At 44.3% G+C, this 18363-nt stretch overlaps 1 non-coding gene across 1 annotated transcript; it reads right to left on the bottom strand.

The window, feature by feature from the left end:
• Positions 1-18215: 18215 nt before the first annotated feature.
• Positions 18216-18287, bottom strand: TRNAC-GCA (transfer RNA cysteine (anticodon GCA)). Its single transcript has one exon. It is a non-coding gene; the product is annotated as a tRNA-Cys (tRNA).
• Positions 18288-18363: the final 76 nt, after the last annotated feature.

The raw sequence follows: 18363 nt of genomic DNA, 5'->3' as shown, positions 1-18363 counted from the left end.
CTGGAAACAGAAATGTTTTACTGATCATCACATACAATTGAAGGCCAGAGGCACAAGGAGCACGCAGGAAATGCTGTATTGCCTGTTAAAACTAATATAAACATTTATTTAGATTGCCTAAATAGTGTAAGGTAGCCACTGAAACCAGCAATCCAGTCAGCATCTTGGCATTGCTTAATTGCCCATGTGAATGAAATGTAGCTGACAGAAATTTGGGGTTCTCGTCGAACTGAAAAACATTATTTTTGCACAATAAAAATATATGGTAAACAGAATATTGGGTTTTTATTGGCTATTTCCCGTTAAGAAAAATAATATTTATGTCTTAAGTCAACAAAATAATCTTTTTAGTCCAGTACAAAATGTTCCCTTTAATTAAATTATCTCCACTCCCTTGGGATGGATGCCTCATTAAACCTCCTGGGTGCAGATTGCTTGCCTGCATCTCACCCTGGAATGGTTAAGAGCTTTACATCACATCTGCCCACAGTGCCAAATTAATCACCAAATAAATGAAGCAACAGGGTAATCTTCAGTTGTGAGTCAAGAAAATTACTTGTGCAAAAAAATAAGCTGCAATAGAAAGAATCCTACCTAGGAGGTGTTAATGAAACCCAGAGAGTGCTCTGGTTTGGGTTTTATGCATATTTGTAGCAGAACTGATGAAGATGATGCCAAGTTTCTGGAATGAAGGTGGCATCAGAGTGAATGCAGACTTGTCATCCACATTATCTGTCAGCGCAGTTGCCTTCACAGGAGAGCAGCATCACAGGAAACACTGCAACAAGCACTGAAACAACAAATTACAGCAGGGAAATCTTCCAGGAATGTTTTCCTCAAAATCTATACCCTCCTGCTTCCCTTGATCCCTGTGGGAATAGTATTGCTTTCCTCAGCATCCCATCCTCGTTGCTTTTGGAGTCCAGAGGGGACAGTAAGTGACAGGAACTGGTGACAGTGTGGCTTGTGCCACTGCTGAGCCTTTTGTGGCTCTTCTTCCCTAAAAGAAGGTGATGTGATAGCCCAAACCACTGTACACAAACAGCCACTCTAGAAGCAGCTCAAGCCAGAATAATCCAGAATAATTCAGACCACCCCTGGAACCTTTCAGCTCATGCCTAGAGCTTTGCCATGCCATTATTTTATCATGAATATCTGTTGTGTAACAGCAGTTACTTTGCAGCTAATTTTTTTTTTTTTTAAGGTAAATCATATTTGAACGGAATCAAAAATAAGCAGGAGCTAAAATATCTGCAGTGCTGGGGCTGTGCCAAACACCCACAGATTCTGTACCCTGTATTCAAGCCTTGTCAAGCAGCTCAGCACATCTTTATTCTAATCATTTACTTTCATTTTATGCCTAACAGAGAATTGTCCTGATTACTCAAGCAAAGCACATCAAGAAAAGCACAGAAAACATTTGGTCAGCTTTGGGTCCTTGGTGCTCCTGGCATAGCTTGAACCTCCACGGTCCCTCACCATGGAAGATTTTGGTGTATGTGCAGTGATCACATAGCTCTTGACTGGATTTCCACTAAATCTCCTCAATAAGTGATTGGATCACTCTAAGCAGAGAGGCAGCAAGAGCTGCTGGAGGTTACAGAGTGACTTGAGCAGCTGAAAAAGTCCTGAGGTTCACAACTCTTCGGGCAATGCAATTCCACCAGGAATTTATTGTCACACTGCTGACCATGGACACCCTGACACAGCAGGGCATGGACTGAACAAGTGCTTTTCACTTGGACAGCTCTGCATCTCTGCACAGGCACTGGTTAGGTGATAAAATCACAGAGCCAGGGGATCATTAAGGAAAATGGAAAACACCTTTCAGATCATTTGGTGATCCTGAAGGTCTTTTCCAGCTTTAATGTACATTGAATCCAACCATCAGCCCAGCACCACCCACGTTCACCACTAAATCATGTCCTCAGATGCCACATCTGTAGAAGTGAAGGGATATTGAAGTTGGAGGGAGACGACCCACCTTGCATTGGTCAGCATCGACTCCCCTTTATTCATCAATCAGGCACCTTTTATAACAGTGTTAATTCACTTCATGCATATTGCAAAATCTGAGCTCACAATAGGCCAGAGATAACACACCAACTCCTCCTTATGTTTCCAATACCAAGATTTGGGTTCTCAAAATTATTCTTGCTTTCCCAAAACAGCCAAAGATAGAACATCCACTTGTTATGAGAAAGCTGCCTGAGAACTCTGATGTGCAAGGCTCTCAAGGCCTTCATGTTTGTCACTTTTACCTGTAATTAAAAATAACCTGAGAACCTCTGCTGTTCACAGAAACAGGCTGTGAGAATCTGCTCCTCACAGCTGCCTTCTAGGCCATCCCTGAAAAAATCTCCAACAAAGGGAGACGACCCATCCTCTGATCAGCATCGAACTCCAATTTATTGATCCACCAGGCACATTTTATAACAGTGCTAATTAAGCTCATACATATTGCAAAACCCGAGCTCATCATAGGTTACAGACCACACATTAATCCCTCCTTTTGTTTTCAATACCTGTGGTTTGTTATTGAAACCAGGATTTGTTTTCTCACCCTGATATGAACGGTTCTCAAGGCTTCCATGTTTGTCACTTTTGCTTTCCCATACCTTATCCAAGGACAAGGTATTTACTTGTTATTGAAGACAGGCTTGAGAACTCTTGCTGTTTACAGAAACGTGCCTGAGAAACAGGCTTGAGAATGAGCTGCTTACAGCTGCCTTTTACTTTTCCATCAGCTGTATATTTTCATGGCCTTTTTTCCTTCGAGCCATGTCTGAGCAAAATTCTCCAACACACATCCACATGTTTTTTGAGCACTTCCAGAGATGTGAGTCCGCTACTGTCCTGGGCAACCTGTACCAATGTTTTACAACCCTTTCTATGAAAATATTTTTCCCTAATAACTAATCTAAATCACCCCTGGCACAACTTGAGACCGTTACCTCTCATCCTGTCAAAGACAAAGGCACTCAGTCCCCATTATGAAGATGAGCATTATACAACACTCATCTTACAGACAGGGAGAGATGCAGAGTGAGATGGATAGGACCCCCAGGGACCTAATGAGGGGGACAGGGTCCCCAGCCCTGCGTGCCAGTGCACTGGATGAGCTGGGAAAGGAGCTGCAGCAGCCTCAGCTGTTGAGTGAAGATATTTGGCACCCCCAGCAGCAGCCTCTGCAGACAAGTCCGTGCAGCCTTCTGCTCATCTGGCAGCTCCCTGGCATGACCAGCATCACCATGGGAACGTTTCTGAATCATTATAAAGAGTTCAAAAAAATCTCTGTTCTAGTGAGGATGGGCGCAGTTACAGAGCCCTGGAATGGTTTGGGTTGTGGTACTCGGGTTTACCAGGGGTGGAGATCATCCTCTCTCCGGCACCAGGCTCTGGGAGAGGAGCTGCCCTGTCGGTTTTTCGGCTGTTTGAAGGGCCTGGAAAGGCCCGGAGTGGCCTTGGGGCAGCCCGCGTATCGAAGGACGAGAAGAGGCTTCAGTTCTTCTTTCGGTTTTTGTGTTTATTAATTGTTTATCTAAAAGATGTTCTTTCGGCCCGACAGAGATCTGCTCAGCAGCCAGCCATGAGCACACTGTGCCGCCCTCCGGGCAGCCACCTATCTTTATACCCATTGTTACGTGTACAATATTTATCATTTTTCCCCAATACCATTTATTCTTATTACCCGGTGCACTTTCAGTAATAACCAATCCAAAAGTGCCACCATCACCAAAGAAGATGGAGGAGAAGAAGAAGAAGAAGAAGGACAGGACACGCCCCAATTCCTCCATCTTACTTCTCTAAACCCCCCTGTACAGAAATCCTAAACCCTGTGTCTCACCCTCTAATTAACCAATCCCTTCGCCATTCACCCCGGTGGAGTCCTCCTATGCTCATACAGGTGTCGTCTCCTGTGTAGGGTCAAAGTCCAGCCACCAGACACTTCTGGAACATTCCAGGACTCCCGAGCCCCCCAAGGGTGCTCTCGGTGGCTCGGCATCTCAGGACTCAGATCCTGAGATCCCACACTGCCCTTGCTGTCCTTGCCTGCACTCTGGATTAGTGTGCACAGCGAATGCTGACTCTACCAGAACAAAGAATTCCGTGATAACGTGCCCAGCTCAAAGGCAGAGTCTGGAACAGGGAGAAGGGCGAGAGCAAAAACCAAACAGGAAATGTATAAATGTCGGGGAAAGGCTGGGAGGACTTTGTGCTGCAGAGCAGCAGGTGTAGGGCCCAGGGCACTGCAAATGGCACCCTGAGCTGATCAGGATGAGTCCTTACACCAGAGAGCCAGCAGCACAACCCTCTGTTTGTGCTGTGGGCACTGCCTGCAGCTGCTCTCTGTGCCACTTCTTGAATTGTCCTACCCCCAGACACTCATTTTCATTTTCATTTACCCCTCACCTTCTAATACTCAGTTAATGATTGACTTTTTAAAGTATTCCTCAGGTCACAATAATAATAAACCTGCCAAATAGTGTGACCTGAGGGGCAAAAGTAACCTGGTCCTCTGTCTTTCAGAGCTAGAACTTCAGAGCTGGAAAAGTTCGGGTGCAGTTGATTAAAAGTTAAATCAAAGTTAGAACAGTTAACGTGAAGAAAAAAAAATTACAAATTCCAATCATTCAAGTACTCAAGGTTAAGGTGGTCCTGAAAGGAAGAAGCCTGAAATTGTACATAAGCACTATTTGAGCAGGAACTAGAAAATGCCTGTTGGGAACAGGCCATGATTGTGGTGGAGCAACAACTCTGCTACATACAGGTAATACATTGAGACTCCTGGTGAGATTGTTTGAGGATTTATTGTCTTCTTATTGAGGATTTCTTAGAATAGGAAAAATAAGTAAATGGAAAAAGCATCTTAGATTTAAAAAAAAAAAAAAAAAAACAAAACTGGCTGAAGAACAGTCATTTGCTGAAGCAAAGGATGATTTTCCTGGGACAGAGATTATGTGCACCCAGTAAAGACAACCCTGTATGACCTGCTCCTCACCATGTGCCCCCATTCTCAAACTGTCCTGCATCCACACTGCCTCTTTTATATTCCCTTTTAATACAGGAAAAACCCATAACCTGACAAATGCTGATAGCACAATCCCAAATCTCCGTATTTACATCCCTGAGTGCTGCTGTTATTGACAGAGCCCTCCTCCAGTGGCTGCCATCAAACCAGTCATTTATTCAGCCAACACTACCCAAACACAGATTGTTTATTCAGTTACTGCTGACATTTCCTGCAGTTTGTTTAATCCACCACAGGGACCCTGATAGGGGAGAGGGGGCATTTTCACCACCAGTGGGAGATCCCGTCACAGCTCCCCCAGCCATTCCCACTTGGTTATAAAACTAGAGGTTATTTTAGCAGCATTCCTTTTGTTTGTTTTTTTTTTTCTCTGTTTAGACAACAAAAGTTAAACCTTCTGAGGAGATTTTGGGAGCTCAATTGCTATTAGGACCTGGAGAGCTGCATCCAGCCCTGGGATCCCAGCATAGGAAGGACAGGAACCTGTTGGACCAAGATGATCTGAAGGATGGAGCAGCTGCTGTGTGGAAAGACTGAAAGAATTGGGATTGTTCAGCCTGGAGAAAAGACCAAGGGTGGCCTAATTGTGACCTTCCAGTACCTGAAAGGAGCCTACAAGAAAGATGGAGAGAGACTTTTTACAAGGGCCTGGAGGGCCAAGACAAGGGGGAAAGGTTTTAAACTGACAGAGAGCAGAGTGAGATGGGATACTGGGAAGAAATTGTTCCTTCTAAGGGTGGTGAGGCCTGCACAGGCTGCCCAGAGCAGCTGTGGCTGCCCCATCCCCAGAAGTGTCCAAGGCCAGGTTGGACATTGGGCTTGGAGCAGCCTGGGACAGTGGAAGGTGTCCCTGCCCATGGCAGCGAGTGGGACCAGATGATCTTTAAAGTCCCTTTGTGACCGTGTTCACAGGGGTTTTCAAATGAGGGAAGAGATGAGGATCTGACTCCACGTTTCAGAAGGCTTGATTTATTATTTTATGATATATATTACATTAAAACTATACTAAAAGAATAGAAGAAAGGATTTCATCAGAAGGCTGGCTAAGAATAGAAAAGAATGAATAACAAAAGCAGCTGTCCCAGACTCTCTGTCCGAGCCAGCTGACTGTGATTGGCATTAATTAGAAACAACCACATGAGACCAATCACAGATGCACCTGTTGCATTCCACAGCAGCAGATAATCAATGTTTACATTTTGTTCCTGAGGCCTCTCAGCTTCTCAGGAGGAAAAATCCCAAGGAAAGGATTTTCCATAAAACATGTCTGTGACATCCCTTCCTACTCAAACCATTCTATGATATCACAAGTGATACATTGACCTCAGCAGCAGCAACACAGCTAAAAATCCTGGATTCTGGATCAGAGTGCAGAGCTGTTGGGACACTTGCTGAGGGCAGGAGCTGCCCGTCTAGGAGATATTTGCCTTTCAGCCAACACTTTTATTCACATACAGTCAAGGTTTTCCCCCTTTTTCGTTGCTTCCCACTGGCTTTCCAGATGCTGTTTGGCTGAGTGTTTGCCACAGAACTGAAAAAGCCAAAGGTTTTTACTCCAGCTCCACTGGAAATATCCCAGCTTCACGCTGGGGCTTTGACAGCTCAGTGTAAACACACAATTGCAGGCGTGCAGGTTAAAGGAATAATGAACAGGGAACAGCTGGAGACAGGAATCCAGTGCAGCATTACCTCTGCTTTACACACTGAGTTACTCCTGAGCAGTCAGGATGTGCAATTCCTACAGCAGGAACATGGAGGTGCTCGGTGCCCTGTGTCAATAACAACCCAACAGGTGATGGAAAGCAAAATAAAGCGTGGAGCAGGGACAGCTCAGTTCTAAATAATCAATGAAATCCATCAGGAGCCTCAATTTCTTAAGCTTAAATCCTTGGCTTTGCAATTCTAACATCATTTTCATTTCATGCTTAATATTATTTCCTAGACTCTCTTGGTTTGTTATTTTTAGAGGAATAGGAAAAGGAAATGCTCCACCCCCTACAGGAGAATTTTAATGTGTCAGAAAAAATTTACAACAGAATTAGTATTAGGAAAATAAGATTTAATTTAATTGCAGCTCTTTTTGAAAAGTAAAATTCTGATTAGTTTAATTTTATTTGATTTCAACTGTACTTGGAAAGAGATTGCTTCCAAACATGTTTCCAGGATTTTGGAGAGTGAGCTTTCCCTCCTGATGTACACACACACTTCCCTACTATTTTCCAAATTTTTCCAGTTGGAAGACAGTAGAAATATGTGGGAAATGCTGTCAAGCTGTGGAACACTTTTCAAATTAAAATAACTTTCCGTTTTGAAAGTAACGCTTACCAGGTGTTAAGTGTTTGATGGGCGCTTTTTTAAAATGACTGACTGCATACCCAAAAGTGGTTTTTAGGCTATTTGGGCACAAAATGTCAGAATCCTGCTCCAAAGAAGCTCCAGAGCTCTGGTCTGGTTCACAAGGTGGGAATCAGACATGGGCTGGACCCAGTGAACTTGGAGGTCTTTTCCACCTGCAATAATTCCTGGATTTTCTTAAAGCACTGTGCTAAAAGACGTAATAATTTAAGAGTAGCTGATGCATCATTTTCTCTAATCAAATCGACTGCAGATCTATGTGATTACATGATGAATTATGCAGTAATATCATGACCCTGCCACAAAAATGGAAAATCAGTGGGCAGTGTGTGAACTCAAAGATTCCTAAAAAACAACCCGTAAATATCTGCAGGGGAAGCAGCATCTTTGGAAAACAATGATTCACACAGGTTTTGTTTTCCTTCCTTGCCATCCTGAGCACAACAGGGAGCTAACATGGGTAGTGGCTGCTAGCATGTTTGTCTTGCACCAACTGCTTCATGTCTGAGAAGAAAAGGAATCCTTTAAAGCATGATAAAGATAATTATTTGTCCTGGTTCTTTTTGGTTTTTTTCTTATTATTTTCCCTTGGATGAAGCGCTCCATTTCCAGTCACTTATTCCCTGAGTGTTCTGGCTTTTGAAACACCTTTTGATGCTTTGTTTCTCTTTCTCAAAATCCGTTAAAGCAACATTTTGCCATGAAGAGATTCCCAAATAACCTGAAAGGTGTTCAGATGGTGGGGACTGGGGATCAGCACATACAGAGAACACAGAATGAAAATATGATTCAGCCACGGGTGAATGTCTGAGCAGGATGGATTCTCTCAGCATAACCCAGAGATGGGAAGGTGCTGACCTACAGGTGGATCCTTTTAATCTCATGGCATCATATACAGACTGAAGTAGGAAAAGGTTTTTCCACAGCAATCGCCACCTGGCAGAGCTGTGTCATTCCTGAACAAATACCTTTAGCCTCACTGTGATAGAATATCTAAAGTGAAAGCAATATACTGAATATTGACATTAAGTCATGGGAGAGTTTGAGTTGGGAGGGTCCTGGAAGCTCAGGAAAGCTCAATTTCCACCCTGTGCCATGGGCAGGGTCACTTCTGACCACACCAGGTTGTTCCAAGACCCATCCAGCCTGGCCTTGGACATTTCCAGGGATGGAGCAGCCACAGCTCCTCTGGGCAACAAATCATTGCAATGTTACCCTTTATAATCTAAAACTATTCAGGCAGAATCCCTCCAGAAGTATAAAACAATGTGGGATGTGGGACTAATCACAGTCCCTTCAGGGTTGATGTTAAGTTTATCATTTTTACAAGGATGGAGTAATGTTAAATATCACTGTGGGCAGGTGTAATTGTTATTTAAAAGAAAATTGATACCAGATATGAAGGATCATGTCTACAGTCGCTGTAACAAGCTGGTACTGCCTCTTTCAGGACAGCAGAGTGATCCCAAATAAAATCATAGAATCACCATGGGTTGGAAGTGACCTTAAAGATAATTTTGTTTCAATGCCCTGAATGGGCAGGGACACCTTCCAGTAGATCAGGTCACTCAAATAATCTAGGAGCCTTCTTGCTGTATCCAAACAAATTCTCACGTGCTGCTAAATAATCCTCCAAACTCAACATAAAAGCTGTGCCACCAAATGTAGTGTTGATATCTGCCTCAAGAAGCACAAGCACAAAATAATCTCAGGCTTTGGCATTCACGAATTCCATGGCCAAAGTTAAGGGCTTGCCCTTGAGATCAGAATATCATTAAATGGACCATCACCATCTTCATGATTTCCTAAACTTTACTAATTCACATCCTTCTCCACAAGCAGATTGTTGTCAAAACCCCTCTAAGTCCTGGGGAGATAAAACAGAAGGAATGCGAATCAGAGCAGAAACGAAGAGAAACTCCCAAAGATCATTTCAACACCTGCATTTTGGGAGGCTTGTCCTGGAACATGACATTGGATCAGGTGCAAGACCTGGGAATCAAAGGATGCAGCTCTTCCCACCCTGGCAGATGGTCTGCCTTTAATACCTTTAATTATTCTTCAGCAGCATGTGTTGAATACAACATTTTATTTATTTTTTTTTTTTTTGGTAAAGAAATGGACTGTTGACTTTACCTTCCTATGAATGTTCCCATACTGAAAATTCCTGTTAGAGAAACCGTGGATGGGGAGGTCCCCACAAAACAGGGATCTATCTGTAGCACTCCGCAGCAATTATTTAGCATCAGAAAGACCAAAGTTGGCAAAATGAACATATGATCAAATTCCTGGGCAATATTAAAAAGCACCGGCTGCATTTCCTAGCTATGGGAGCATAGGAGTGGGTTGCTTGGTAACAGCTCCTGCCACGATCTGCTCGGAAATCAGCCTTAAAAGCAACTCCCATGCCATTGCAGCGTTGCTACAGCAACGTGCACAAGTGATGGATCCCAAGTTAGAGACACACCTTAAGCAAAAATATGTTTCCTGTCATTTTAAACCACTTTCCAACCCATAAATACGTGGTGTCTGCCGTTCTGAGCAGCTCCCAGCAAGGCTGGCTCCCAGGGGCTTTGTCAGCGATTGCATCGGTTGAGAATTTGTGCTTGTAGGGAAGCAATTAGCAAGGGGAAAAAAGACCAAACCGTGATGTCTGCAGCCCTGGATTGCAGCATTTCACCCAACACTGAGGTGGCAGCACAGCAGCCGTGTCACTGCAGCCACACAGGGCAGTCAGGAGCACGGCAGAGGTTTCTCCCTGAGGGTGTGAGCTGCACTGGGGCTGCACTGGGGCTGCAGCAGGGACCGGGTGCCAGCGGGGCTGTGGCTTGGAAAACCCTTCAGGGGCTCAGCAGAGATGCTGCAGGTCCACCCGTGCCTCACCCAGGTGGGATCTTTGGCCCACAGGAGACACCTGCAGCACACCAAGCGTAGGCCTCAGCCCATGGGGAGAGTCCTGAGACACCTGACCAAGCAGGGAGGACAAATCCTCCCTATTTTGCAGGGGGCAAATCACACCTTTGGATGATTGACCATGAACTGGCTGTTCAGGACCCCTGAGTGACCCAGGATAGACAGCTCAGATGGAGATACCTGTGTGCAAGACACCTGCTCTGATCTGAGGGCCTGTCCTGCTGCTCTCTCAGCGCACAGCTGTAACACAGTCAGAATATAGATACAGAATATAGATATAGAATCATGGAACTGTTTGAGTTGGGAGTGCCTTAGAGCCCATCTCATTCCTCATTCCGCTAGCCCAGGCTGCTCCAAGCTCTATCCTGGGACACTTGCAGGGATCCAGGGGCAGCCACAGCTTCTCTGGGCACCCTGTGCCAGGGCCTGCCTGGATTTATTCCCAATATCGCATCCAGCCCTGCCCTCTGGCAGTGGAAAGCCATTCCCCTTGTCCTGGCACTCCAGGCCCTTGTCTAAAGACCCTCTTCTGCTCTCTCAGAGCCCCTGTAGGTACTGGAGGGATCTCTAAGGTCTCTCCAGGCTGAACGCTTCCAGCTCTCTCAGTCTCTCTCCATAACAGAGGTGTGCCAGCTCTCTGATCATAAAAACTAAACAGAGAGCTGCCATGTCCTAAAAAAACAGTCTGATGGGGAAAACCTTTAGTACAGCCATGCAGAAGAGTCAGTTTGCTGACTCCCAGAAGTGTCTTTGCCCTGAAGTGGAACAGTTCAGTCACTTTGCAGCATGCCAGCCCTAAGTGTGCTTCCTTGGCTCCAGCATCTGCTGGCCACGGCCTCTCCTGCACACAGAGATGCTGCCACTAAACCAGACATTAACAGGGAGCTTCCCTTTCCAAAGTCACTCAGTGCCAGTGTACAACAACGTCAAATCCATGCTCATCTCACGGGTGGTGCTGGATCCTCAGGCAAGTACCAAGTGCCAGTGATGAGCACAGACACAGAGCTCCTCTGTCTGTGGAGTGACTGGCAGCTGAGTATGAAGGGGGTTAACAAAAGCCGAATTATTTCTCTCCGAAAACGTCTAAAATGGCCCCACAAACCAAAATTATAAAATAATTACACCCCGCCTTGAGCTGAACACAAAAAGGTTATTCACTACAAAGCCCTAGCAACCATCTTAGCCTTAAAGGAAAAGAAAGCAGACTGCCAAAGCAGTAATGAAATGACACACAACTGCTAATTTCATGTCTGTTTTTCAGAGGTCTGTAATAATAACCAGTAATTCCTTACAAAGCATCCATTCTTGCTCCCTAATTCCCACCTGAGGATATTGAAAGGCTTAACCATTCCCTGGCTGTATCTTTTAGGAAGATAATGTCCACTTCATGCCTTAAATATAGGCAGGCTTATTATTTTTTAAGGGAAAAAAATCAAGTTTATAAGGCTCTATAAAGTGGTCGAATGAGTCCAAAGGGCTAAACAGGACCAGCAATGACACCTGGACAGGTGGATTTATTTATTCTGTGACCCAGCATGTGGCAGTTTGGTGGCCTCAGCACAGTGCTCCAGGGCAGAAGGTCACCTTGCAGAGCCTTGACAGCTCTGGGCAGAAAAGAATGAGAGATGCACAGGTTTATGTTGTAATTAGCTGAAAAATCTATTATTTCATCATCACCATTTGTGTGTCTTCCAAGAGGCCATGGATTTGTTACCAAGTAAACAGAGATCTGAAAATAACAGCAAAGACAGGCAGGATTAGGAAGAACTAATTGTGCCTCAACACAATGCTTCCACATAATCACAAGGAATTCAGTTCCAGGAGCAGAAATCTTTGTGCAGCTCCTGTGATCAGCCACTTGAGAGATGGAACTGCCTCGAAAGATCGATCCTGTCTGACTCAGGATTGACATTAATGGGTCTGCTGCTCTGCTCTGATGTACACAGGAATCAACTGGGGTACAAAGACACTTGTGGTGTCAGAAAAACACCAAACACATTCACATCAGGTCCCTACTCACCATAAACAGATGCAGGCACACAAATGTGTGATTAAACAGGAGGAATTTCAGGGAGCAGCCACCAACAGGCGGCTGCCACTCCTTGAGAATCCATCCAGCACTCAGCATCCAGTGCAGGTTTTGCTCTGGTTTGAGTTGGAGAAACCCTCAGGGTATTTGGGCAAGGCAGGGTCTGCACAGGCTCAGCCCCTGTTGGAATTCCTGCACTGAGCTCCTTGTTCTCTTTGCAAAGCACAAGCTGTGCTCTTTGCAATGATCCAACCCTCTGCCTCAGCAGCATCCTCAAACCCCCTCCATCATCCTTCAGGTGCTTCCCACACCAATCAGCCCCTGGATGCATGGGTTTGGTCCCCAGGGCCAATTTCTGCCTCATGTTCCCCAGGAATTCTGAATTGCAACCTAGAGCACAGCGCTGCAACTGCTCTCTATCACTCTGTGCTGGCTAAAAAGCAATTCAATGAGCATTATATCTTATTTACATCTGAAAGAGCTGAAGTAAAATGTTCTGTGCGGACTGTGCATAAATACACAAAATTTCTTGTTCTTCGCTAATGAACTATTGTGTTTAATAAAATTAATCTCATTTCACCCGTGATAGATCTGGTTTAATTTCTGAAGCGGGAAAATTTATCCATGCAATTTGTAGAATGGGGGAGCCAAAATTGAAGAGATTCACTTTAAACCAATCAGGCAGTTGTTTTATTTATGTAGCACCCTTCAGAAGAATTATCTGAAGGCACTTGACAATGCAAAAATAACTCCACTTGGCAAACATCCAGCAGGGTGGTTGCTGCTGCTGCTGCTGCCCATGATGCTTCAGATGCTGCTTGTATGGCAAGCAGATTCCTCAAGGCTGGCTTTTTCTACCCAAATTTGCTTTATATCCTAAAGTTACAGCTCCAGTCACTCCACACGGATATTTGCTGAGAGCTCAGGCTCACAGCTTGTCTGACAACAAGGTGGGCTGACAGCTCACCTTCCTCCCCATCATTTGGGATATCAGCATTCCCTCATCATTTGGGATATCAGTTCCCTCATCATTTGGGATATCAGCTCCCCCATCATTTGGGATATCAGTTCCCCCATCATTTGGGATATCAGCTCCCCCATCATTTGGGATATCAGTTCCCTCATCATTTGGGATATCAGTTCCCTCATCATTTGGGATATCAGTTCCCCTTCAAGAATTATTGGGATATCAAAATTCCCTCATCATCAGCGGGGTTCAGTGCTGCTGCCCATGATCATTTGGGTATAATTCCAGCTGCCACCCAAATTTGGGTTATATCTCAGTTCCCCCATCGATTTGGAGATATCAGTTCGCACAATGTGGGTGAAGTCAGTTCCCCCATCATTTGGGATATCAGCTCCCCCATCATTTGGGATATCAGCATTCCCTCATCATTTGGGATATCAGTTCCCCCATCATTTGGGATATCAGTTCCCCCATCATTTGGGATATCAGTTCCCCCATCATTTGGGATATCAGCTCCCCCATCATTTGGGATATCAGCTCCCCCATCATTTGGGATATCAGCTTCCCCATCATTTGGGATATCAGTTCCCCCATCATTTGGGATATCAGCTTCCCCATCATTTGGGATATCAGTTCCCTCATCATTTGGGATATCAGCTCCCCCATCATTTGGGATATCAGCTCCCCCATCATTTGGGATATCAGCTCCCCCATCATTTGGGATATCAGCTCCCCCATCATTTGGGATATCAGCTCCCCCATCATTTGGGATATCAGTTCCCCCATCATTTGGGATATCAGCTCCCCCATCATTTGGGATATCAGCATTCCCTCCTATGCTCTGGGCAGGGCTCTGATTTATTCCTGCATTTGAGAAGGACATGGGAGGGGACAGGAAGCTGGCTGAGCCCTTTTTTTTGCATTCTGCATGCACTGGTGCAACACAGGGCTGTGTGTCCTGCAACGGAGGAGCTGCAGGACAGACACTCTGGTGAAGCTTCATGGAAAATACTCACAGAGCAGACTCAAAAGCAAAGTGGAGCTCCCGGAAACACAGCAGAGCCTCAGGAAATGCTGCTGTGCTGACTTGTGCCAGCAAGCCCTGCATGTTTTCATTATTTATAGAGAGCTGGAGCCCAGCACAGCAATGTGCACTAGGTACAATGCGCTGTACAAACAAGAGGCAGCTCCAAAAACGCACGGTCTGACAGCGCCAAAGGAGCTCAGCAATCAACACAAAACACACTGGGGTGCAGGGTGGGAAAGTGCCATGGAATAGGGTCGGTTTTAAGAACCATTTTTAGAAAAAATGGGCCTTTGTGAACTCTGGGTTAGAACAAAGGGAAAAGCACAAAGTAAGAGTGAGAAAAGAGGGAGAGAAGGATCTGAACTGTGTAGGAGTCAGGATGCCAAAGGCTCTATGGATTCACACCAGGAGAGAGCCCAACAGCACCTTGGTGAGCTGGATCGTGGGATGGAACGGATCAAGAACCTGAACCCACTGAACAAAGCAGAACAAGGTTTTAAACAAGGGGAACTGAGCCCTGGCACAGCCAGTAGATGCTTCACTGTTAATTTTAATTTAGAGGCCCAACAGTGAATCTGGAGTTTAAAGCTGTGCTATCAAATGGCATGTCAAAATAAAAACTGCCATTTAGGTTTGTGCATCGTCATACAGGATTAGTTGCAAATGGTTTTTGGCTATGTGGCTTTGTCTTCTCTGCATAGCTTTCTGAAGGAACTGCTGGGATTAGGTTCAAGCTAAAATTCAGCCTCAGCTGAATTTTAATAATGAATAAAAATAATATAATAATATATATACTATATATATATTATTTATTATTACTATACTTATGTAATTATATACTATACTTATATATATATTAATGTATAGTATAAATATTATATTATAGTATATATATTATATAATATTATATATATATATATATAATTATATAATATAATATATATAATTATATATAATATAATATAATATAAATATATAATTAATATATATAATATAATATATATTATAATAGTATATATTATATATATATATTAATGGTATAATATTATATAATTTATATATATTATATATATACATTACATTATTGTATTATATTATATTATATTACATTACATTGCATTACATTATATATTATAATCTTATATATAATAATAAATATATAACAATATACTAGTAAATAATTAATAATATATAACAAAAATATAATAATATGATAAATAAATAATTATAATCTTCACTACAAGAAGATCTACAAAACATTATAATGACATGGAGAGAAAGAGCCTCAATGGGTACAATGCAACAAGTACATTTATTCTGCAAAGGTTGATGCTAAGGATTTTTTTCCAAGTATTTTACCACATTCTGGATAAAACCTCTTGTGCACCACAGCCAGACTCGATTAACAAAGGCCTCCCATGCAAAACCATTTAATTCAGTCCCTTCACTAACCTGGAGGTTTTCCTGCCCCAGAGTGGGACACACAATTGATGACTGGACCCCAAATCCTCCCCATGGGGAATGATATCCCTACAATTGTCAAGACCTTGATTACAGCATTGTCTTTGCATCTCTTATCTCCACTCTGCATAAAACCCTTTGTTAAACACCGATGTCCCTGAGTTTCTGTGCTGAGCTTCTGGCTAAGTAAAACACCCTCCAGCAATGACTGTGTTCAGAAGGTCAAAGGCACGGAATTGAGGCGGAATTTGGTGTACACTTGTGTTTGTACAATAAGGTGTGTATTTAAAGGTGGAAAGCAGGATGTGTTGAGTGGTTAACTCTCTGGTTCCCTGCTGGTATCACTGGGTGTACAGATTATAACCCAGATTATACTGGGTTAACTCTCTGGTTCCCTGCTGGTATCACTGGGTGTACAGATTATACTAAAGGCTCTTCAGTATTTTCTACCCATCACATAATACAAAAATATGTGCTTCAGCAGGGGAAAAAAAAAAATTGGCAATTGTTGGCATCGACCCAAAAGGCATCAAAGGACAGATCCTGAATGGCAGACAGTAAAGTCAGTGCAAAAATCAGGTCCTGCAGCATTCCAAGAGAAGCATTGGAGCAGGTTGCCCTGAACAGCTGTGGGAACCCCATCAGTGACTGAGGACAGGCCAGGCTGGATGGGCTTGGAGCAAACTGGGGTGGTGGAAGGTGATGGCAGGGAGGGGAGCTGGGTGTTCTACCCAAACCTTTCTGTGATTCTGTGATTGTATAACCACTGGATTCTATAATTGTATAACCACTGGATTCTGTGATTGTATAACCACTGGATTCTATGATTGTATAACCACTGGATTCTATGATTGTATAACCACTGGATGGGCTTGGAGCAAACTGGGGTGGTGGAAGTGATGGCAGGGAGGGGAGCTGGGTGTTCTGCAAGGTCCCTTCCAACCCAAACCTTTCTGTGATTCTGTGATTGTATAACCACTGGAGGGCAATAATTCCTGCCTTATCATTGAATTCTAACAGCAACAGGGACACCCTGCTCTTCCCAAAAAACTCAAACACCGCCAGTGAACTGACGAGCTCCATTTTCCCTCTCTGAAAAATGCTGTCTCCAAGTTCCTGATACACATTTAACCCCTAATTTGGGGCAGGAAAAAATGGTTAGAGACCATTCTTTTCCTCAGGAAAGTCTGTCAATTCCTCCTTCCTTCTATAGGAGGGGTCAGTCCCAATATTTTTGAGGGAATGATGCTCAGCAGGTTGGAACAGGAATGTGCCGTGCCAGGGGAAGGGAGAACTTTGTGCTCTCACCTGGGACACCAGGTCACCAATACATGCAACACTTTGTGAGACAGAATTAAAAACCCTTTCAAGCCATTCAGAATTCCTTTTTCTCTTCCCAGGTGAGGTGGCCAGAGCAGGAGAGGTGACACAGCACAGAACAGATGGCACAGAGAAGCCTGTCCTGTTCTTGATGGGACAGACTGTGCCCAGTGTAAGCTGGGGGTTTTTCCTTCACTCCACAGATTTCCCAGTGTATTTTGCATGCTGGTTTTGTTGGTTTGGGTTTTAGTTTGGTTTTTTTGGTGTTTTTTTTTTTTTTTTTTTGGCTTAAGACACGTTGTTCAACAGAGCCTTTTCCATTCTTTTCTGAATAGAACCCACTATTTTAGGGGAATTTTCATCCAATGACCACTAAAAGAAAGGAAAGCACAGGAGTGAAAATCAAGAAGTTCAATCACCTCAGAAGCACTGGCTGGGTATTTTTTTAGGAATACTGAATAAATAGATTACTGTGGGTGTTCCCCCTCACCTCCTGTAGAATACCTCTGAGGGTACATTGAGGACTTTTTTAGGACTCCAACTGAACTTGGATCCATTAAAACCCGGATCCAAGTTCAGTTTTCCCCAGAATTTCTCCCTGCAGAGAATTCAGCCCAGGGGAGGCTCGGGCAGGCCCAGATTTCCCGTGAGGAGTTCCTGTGAGTGGTTCCTCACCCTGTGCTTTTCCAGGCCTTGGTGCTCCCACCCCACATTCCCTGCCCAGCACAACCTCCCACAGCAGCTTCCCAACCTTCCCCTGAAGGATTTGGGCAGAAGGAAGGCTGGAGGATGAGGAAAAGCAGGAGAAAAGAGGAGGAAACTGCAGGTGAATCAGGGAACTCTTAATCTGCAAATGCTTTCCTCTCCCCCTCAGCTACACCCTCTGCTTCCCATGGGCATTCCCAGCAGGAATTCCCTGCTCATTTACCATCCCAGCAAAGCTTAATTAATCCCAGCACAAAACCCCACATCCTCCCAAAATCCTCCTCCCTTTCCTCACCAACTCCCTCTGCTGGGAACCAACGCGGAGCCTGCGCACGCCTTGGAGGGGAAAACCTGGGAATTCCGGGTTCCCAACCGCATTTTTGGGGATAAAAAGACGTAAAAGGGGAGGGGGCACCCGGATTTGAACCGGGGACCTCTTGATCTGCAGTCAAATGCTCTACCCCTGAGCTATACCCCCACCTGGGCAGGTTGGGCAGGTGAGGCTGCTTGTGGCCAGGTGAGGCTCCTCATGGCCAGGTGAGGTTCCCTGTGGC

The sequence above is a fragment of the Zonotrichia leucophrys genome, chromosome 27 (assembly GCF_028769735.1).
Source record: "Zonotrichia leucophrys gambelii isolate GWCS_2022_RI chromosome 27, RI_Zleu_2.0, whole genome shotgun sequence".
In the NCBI taxonomy this organism is placed as follows: Eukaryota; Metazoa; Chordata; class Aves; order Passeriformes; family Passerellidae; genus Zonotrichia; species Zonotrichia leucophrys.
This window is presented reverse-complemented; position numbering and strand designations above follow the sequence as displayed.